The 6,652-nt window shown below is 38.6% G+C and overlaps 1 non-coding gene across 1 annotated transcript; it reads right to left on the reverse strand.

Moving 5' to 3' along the window:
• Positions 1 to 900: 900 nt before the first annotated feature.
• LOC126029319 (small Cajal body-specific RNA 8) lies at positions 901 to 1,028 on the reverse strand. The gene has a single exon (XR_007502936.1). It is a non-coding gene; the product is annotated as a small Cajal body-specific RNA 8 (non-coding RNA).
• Positions 1,029 to 6,652: the final 5,624 nt, after the last annotated feature.

Consider the following 6,652-nt stretch of genomic DNA (forward strand, 5'->3'; position numbering starts at 1 on the left):
GGTTTCTATTTGTTGCATTTATCATTATGTTCAAGGATCATTTCTCTAGTTGTTTTTTCATTTTTCCTTTGAATTCAAAGTTATTTTAGTTCACTAAATTTTTTTAGAATAACTATTCTGAATTTTTTAACAGCTCTTAAAGCTTTAATATTAATTGAGAAATTCTCTGGAAGCAATGCTGCCACATGATATAATCCACACCAAGTTAGACAGATAAAACAGGTTCAGGAACTTCCACCACATGCGAGTTTCCAGCAAAATGATCTGGGAGAAAGGAAAGTGGTGAAGCAAGCGGTGGAAAACTTCCTGACCCAAGGTCTTTTTGTTTGTTTGGCTGTTTGTTTGGTTGGTTTTTTGTTTTGGGGCCACACCCTGCAGAGCTCAGGGGTTACTCCTGGTTCTGCACACAGAATTGGCTCCTGACAGGTTCAAAGGACTATATGGGATGCCAGGAATCTAACCCAGGTCTGTCCCAGGTCGACCATCCAAAGCAAATGCCCTACCGCTGCGCTATCTCTCCAGCCTCCAGGTCTTCATTGGGAAAGTAGGACAACCCCCATGGTTGGAAAACAGATAGGAGTAGAAAGCCCATCCAGGTACTTCCCATCCAGGTAGGACAAACACACGCAAAGAAGACATCTTGATTAGGGTGAAGATCAGTGATTCCAACAATTAATGCTCAAATATTGGAATTTTATTACCTACATTTGCCACTGTCATGTTTACCCAACTCTTTGTTATCCCTAATTATTCATATCAACATCCATATGTTTTTATATTTTAATCTTCCCATCCCTTTTTCCTATCTTTTCCCCCTATCATTTCCCCATTTCCTTTACCTTCCCCCTCCACTTTCCTCTATGTCTTTTCCCCTTCCCTTTCCCCCTTCCTTTCCCTCTAAACTGTATGCTCCATATTTGTCCATCAAGATTTCACTCAGTTTATCCTGTGGTAAAAAAAAAAGAAGCATTTTCTAGGGAGGAACAATCAAAGTAATGCTTCAGTTAAATTTGTGAATCTCCCTCCCAACAAGTGAAGCCTGAAAGGGTGTAAATTAGGACATCTTTAGGCAACTAGTTATAGCTACTGAAGCTGAATATGCAGGTTGGGATGTAAAAGTTTCTCCCTAGGATATTACCTAACAGAAAGGTAGGTCTTCAGTAAAAGATACCGAAAAAAAAAAAAAAAAACATTTCAGTCATCATTTATCATAAGGGCCCTCAAGCAATAACTACCTGAGTGCCTGAACAGCCGAAAGGCTGAGGGTATTCTGTATGTGTATAGGGAACAGGAGGACAAATAAGAGAGAAAAAACTTCTATTAAACAAAGCAGGGAGAAATCTTAATGCTATGTTGGGTAAAACATGCCAGATATCCTCAATCATACATAATTCTATGAATGTGATATTTAAGGCAGGCCAGAAAATAACTGTGGTCATCGTAGTCAGAGCAGTATCTACTCTGTGGATTACCTACTGGGATAAAGCAAAAGGGAGATTTCAGGCTAATATTTTTCATTTTGGTCTGTGTGCTGCGTATATTCATTGTACAATTTTTTTCAAATGTATCCCGAGATTTGTTGAAAATTTGTGTTTGTTTTTGGGCCATACCTGGTGTTCAGGGGTTATTCCTGCCTGTGTTCAGGTGTCAGTCCTCTCATTGTGTAGGGGACAGTGTATTGTGCCAGGTATCTAATTAGGATTGGCTGTGTATAAAACACATTTCTTTTTCTTTATTTAAGCACCATGATTCCAAGCATGATTGTAGTTGTTATTCAGTCATAAACAGAACACCTCCCTTCACCAGAGCAATATTCTCACCACCAATGCCCCTCCCCACTTCTTCCCAATCCCTGCCTGTATTTGAGACTAGCATTCTACTTCTCTCACTCATCAAGATTGTCATGATTGTTAGTGTAGTTGTTTTCTTATCTGCACTCACTATTCTTTATGATGAACTTCATATTGTGAGCCGGTCCTTCTGGCCCTCATCTCTATTGTCTCTGGGCATTATTACAATAATGTACTTAATTTTTCTTAAAAGTCAGAGATGAGTGAGACTATACTGTGTCTGTGTCTCTCCTTCTGACTTATTTCACTCAGCATAATAGTTTCCATGTACATCCCCATATAGGAGAATTTCATGATTTCATCTCTCCTGATGGGTGCATAATATTCCATTGTGTATATGTACCACATTTTCTTTAGCCATTCATCTGTTGAAGGGCATTTTGGTTGTTTCCAGAGACTGGCTATTTAAATAGCATTGCAATGAATATAGGTATGAGGAAGGTATTTTTGAATTGTACTTTTGTGTTCTTAGGGCATATCCCTAAGAGGGGTATAGCTCAATTTCCTTTTTTTTTTAGTCATCTCCATATTGTTTTCCATAAAGACTGTACTAAACGGCATTTTCACCAGCAGTGAATAAGAGATCCTTTCTCTCCACCTCCCCACTAACACTGATTGTTCTTGTTCTTTGTGATGTGTGCCAGTCTCTGTGGCAAGAGATAGAACCTCATCGTTGGTTTGATTTGCACCTCTCTGATGATTAGTCATGTGGAACATTTTTTCATGTATTTTTGACCATTTGTATTTCTTCTTTGACAAAGTGTCTGTTCATTTCTTCTCCCCATTTTTGATGGGGTTAGATTTTTTTTCTTGTTAAGTTCTGTCAATACCTCATCTATTTTCAATACTAGCCCTTATCTGATGGGAATTGGGTGAATAGTTTCTCCTATTCTGTGGGTGGCTGTTGTATCCTAAGCACTATTTCCTTTGAGGTGCAGAAGCTTAGCAGTTCAATATACTCCCATCTGTTTATCTCTGATTCAACAAAACACATTTCTTGGGGCCACGAAGATAGCACAGCAGTAAGGTGTTTGCCTTAGACACAGAAGGATGGTGGTTCGAATCCCGGTATCCCATATGGTTCCCCGAGCGTGCCAGGAACAATTTCTGAGCATAGAGCCAGGAGTAACCCCTGAGAGCTGCCGGGTGTGACCAAAACAAAACAAAAACACAAAACAAGACAAAACACATTTCTTAGTCCCTGTACTGTATTTCTTAACCCCTGTATTGTTTTCTGACCCTATGTAGGTAACTTAATATCTTCTTTTCAATGTATCTTTTCTAAAATCCTCTAGCAAGTATTCATTTGCTTTTTGAGGGAACCACATCTAGCAACGCTCAGGGCTTAAACTTGGCTCTGCATTAGGGGTCATTCCTGGAAGGGTTCTAGCATCATAAGTGGTGTTGGACCTGGATGGATTGTGTGCAAGGCAAGTTGCCCTACCCACTATATTACTTCTCTGACACGAAGCAAGTACCCATTTATTGTGCATCAATAAATTATAATAATAAATAAAACAAGCCCTTTATCACCCAGTGGGAAGGATTTTTAGTGTCATTTGTGAGTAAACATAATATAAGAGTTTAATATTAAAAGTTCTCACATTTCATAACCTCTACCATGCAAATATTTTTATTTTCCTTTTAAGTTAAATTTGTATTAAGTTGCCATTAGTTTACAATGCTTCATAAATTTTTCAAGTCCAGTCTAACCACTCAAGATGGATGACCCCTATTACTCCTCAAACTCACCCCTTCATCCTTTCCTCTCACCTCACTGCCCTTTGGGAACCAACATATTACAGTCTATTATTTTTGTTGTAATTGCTTTGCTGATTTGCTTTGTTTATTTATACTCCCCCCAAGAAAGAGAAGATTACCAGTATTTACTTTTCACTCTCTGAAATACTTTGCTAATTCTAATCCCCTCAAGCTTCATCCATGATGTCACAAAAGACAAGATTGCCTTTGTGAAAAGTAACTGCATTACATCCTTCATAATTTTAGACTGTGATATTACTGGTAGTTGCAAAGACTAGAGAAAGGTTATGCTAACTAGAAGGATGGGACAGCATTGTTTTCTAGAATTTCATGAATTACTGTAAGATTATTTCTTCCCTTTACCCATTCCCCTATAGTACATATTTATATCATGTGGGTCGTTGACTGAAAGGTTCTTAAATTGTTTTACGTTTTTCTTTATTTTGGCTTTTGGACCACACCTGGTGGCACTCAGGTGTTACTGCTGGCTCTGCCCTTAGAAATTATTTCTGGCAGGTGAGGGGGACTGTATGGGATACCAGGGATCGAACTCCCATCAGCCTGGTGCAAGGAAAACTTCCCTACAGTCTGTGCTATTGCTCTGGTACAGAATTGTAAAGTGTTTATAGTATTGAAATGCAAGCACCCCTGAGTCAAACTGCAGATATTCAGATCCTCCAAGAAGTGCTTAATAAGCATACCTTTATGGAAATTATGTATTATCTGCTATTTAGTTGTTTTATAAATAAGAAACAAAACATTCCCCTTATTAAGTTTTTACATGTAAGTGCCTGCGTCAGTATTCAGCACATGTAAACACAGTAAATCCTAACTATTCTAATTTTTGCTGGGACTTCTTTTTTTTATAGATATAATATCTTTATTTGAGCACTATGAGTACAAACTTGTTTGTAGTTGCGTTTCAATCATAAAATACAGTGAAACCTTCTCATCACCATTGCCACCCATCTTTCTCCTCCCTGACACCCTGCCTGTCTTGAATATAGGCATTCTATTTCTCTCACTCACTTCAGTTGGTTTTATTGAAACCTAGAGTTCATCAGATGAGCATATTTTTTAAGGAAGCAGATTCCTGATCTAAAGAATGCCTCCTGTCTGAAATGCTCTAGGTCAACCTCAGTGAATACTAACATTCTGTGAGCACACATACCCTCTCTTCTCAACTGAAGTGAAATCTCAGGATGTTTGCCATTCTAAACAAATGTTCCAGTGTATTTTCTAAAAACATGTCAAGCTTTATCAATAGTAATATCTAAGCTTTCAACTGACATCTGTAATTTTCAAATTACTTTTTATTTATGTTTTTTATTCTGAACAATACCTTTTTATTCATACTTTATGGATAAATATTGATTCCTTCCTGCATGGCAAAGAATATGCTTGTTACCAAGGACACAGCATTTAAATAGCAAACAGATTCCAGCAAAGTTTTATCTGTGGGAAGCAGAGAGTGAGAGAGCCACAAAGAGCTAAAAAGACCATGTCTTATAAAGGAAGTGAAAAGGTTATGTGAGACTCTGGAGATCAAAGTGTTGTTGAAGCAGAGCTTCCTTAATTTCAGCAAAAGGGAGACCAACTTCTCTTGACTCTGAGCTGTAAATAGCCCCAGTATTACCCACACATAAACCACTGCATAGGGTTGAAGCTATGGTTATTTGAAAGGAGGTCACTTCTAAGCTCAGAGAAATTTCAGAAATCTTAGGCAAGAGAGAAGACAGAAAAAAAAAAGAGAGAAGACAGCAGTTACCTTGTCAAACACCGCCTTTCTGAGAGTTCGAATACAATAAACTCTTTTATCATAACTTACTGAAGTAGTGACAGATGATAATTTGCATATATTTTGACCCAGGTCTAGCTCTTGAGGTACAACTAACTGCAATTATCAACAGATATGCACAAAATGATGGAAGGACTGACAGTTTCAAACACACCCCTTTACTAGTGTGTGACAGTTTAATATGGTGTGATGTTTAGAGATGGCCCTAATAAAAACCATAATTACTCTAAATTTAAGCATCAATTTTCACTCAAGAAAAATGTATTACTTTGTTTCTTGAATACCTGAAGGTCTCCTCAGAGGTCTAGGGAGCGCACCCCCAAAAAACTGCATTCTGAAGCTGCCCAGCGCCTGAGTGAGTACATCTGGCTGTGAGGGTTGCCAACCAATAGTAGAGCTCTCTGGTCTGCAGAGGCTCGCCCTGCTGTGCCTTTGATCACTCTGAGGACTTCAAGGGAAATCTCTCCTATGCCTGTCTTTGTTTCTTGAATACCTGAAAGTCTCCTCAGAGGGCTAGGGAGCGCAACCCAAAAAAACTAAAGGCAGCAGAAGAGCGCGTCCACTTCGCTTCAAGGCCATGCACTCTTTCTAATCAATCAACCCCACCACAACATGCTTGAAAAACCACACTATTAGCGTAACAATGGGGAAATCTCACAGGCAAACACCATGCACAGAGAATGAAGATGATAGCTTGGATGACCTAAAAAATTCCAACCATCTGATTAACCTCTCGGATAAGGAACTTAAAATAGAAATATGGAAGATGTTTGTAGAACTCAAAGAAAGCATAGATGGATCTGAAGAGAACACAAAGACAGAAATCAGAAAACTCCAAACTGAAATAACAGATCTGAAAAACACGGTAGCTCAACTGTAAACCTCAGTAGATAGCCTCCACAGCAGGGTAACAGCAGTTGAGGAGAGAATCACAGTACTGGAAGATGAGATGCAGGAAAACTCAATACGTCAGAAGAAATTGAAAAGAACCTTAGGACAAACGATCAGGCAATGGAAAAAGTACTCAAGGATGCTGCGGACTGTTTTATCCTGATGAGATAAAAAGTTCCTAAGCAAAACCTTAGTGAGTTCATTTTCCCACTGGAAGTCAAGTGGGAGCATGAAGAGGTGAATATGAAATATGAATTATGAAATATGAAATGAATGAGACCACACAGAATGCATGGGGACTTGTGTCTAGAAAGACGAAGACAAATTTATTTTTTGAGCTGGGTGGCTTTTA

This window comes from Suncus etruscus, chromosome 14, assembly GCF_024139225.1.
Source record: "Suncus etruscus isolate mSunEtr1 chromosome 14, mSunEtr1.pri.cur, whole genome shotgun sequence".
In the NCBI taxonomy this organism is placed as follows: Eukaryota; Metazoa; Chordata; class Mammalia; order Eulipotyphla; family Soricidae; genus Suncus; species Suncus etruscus.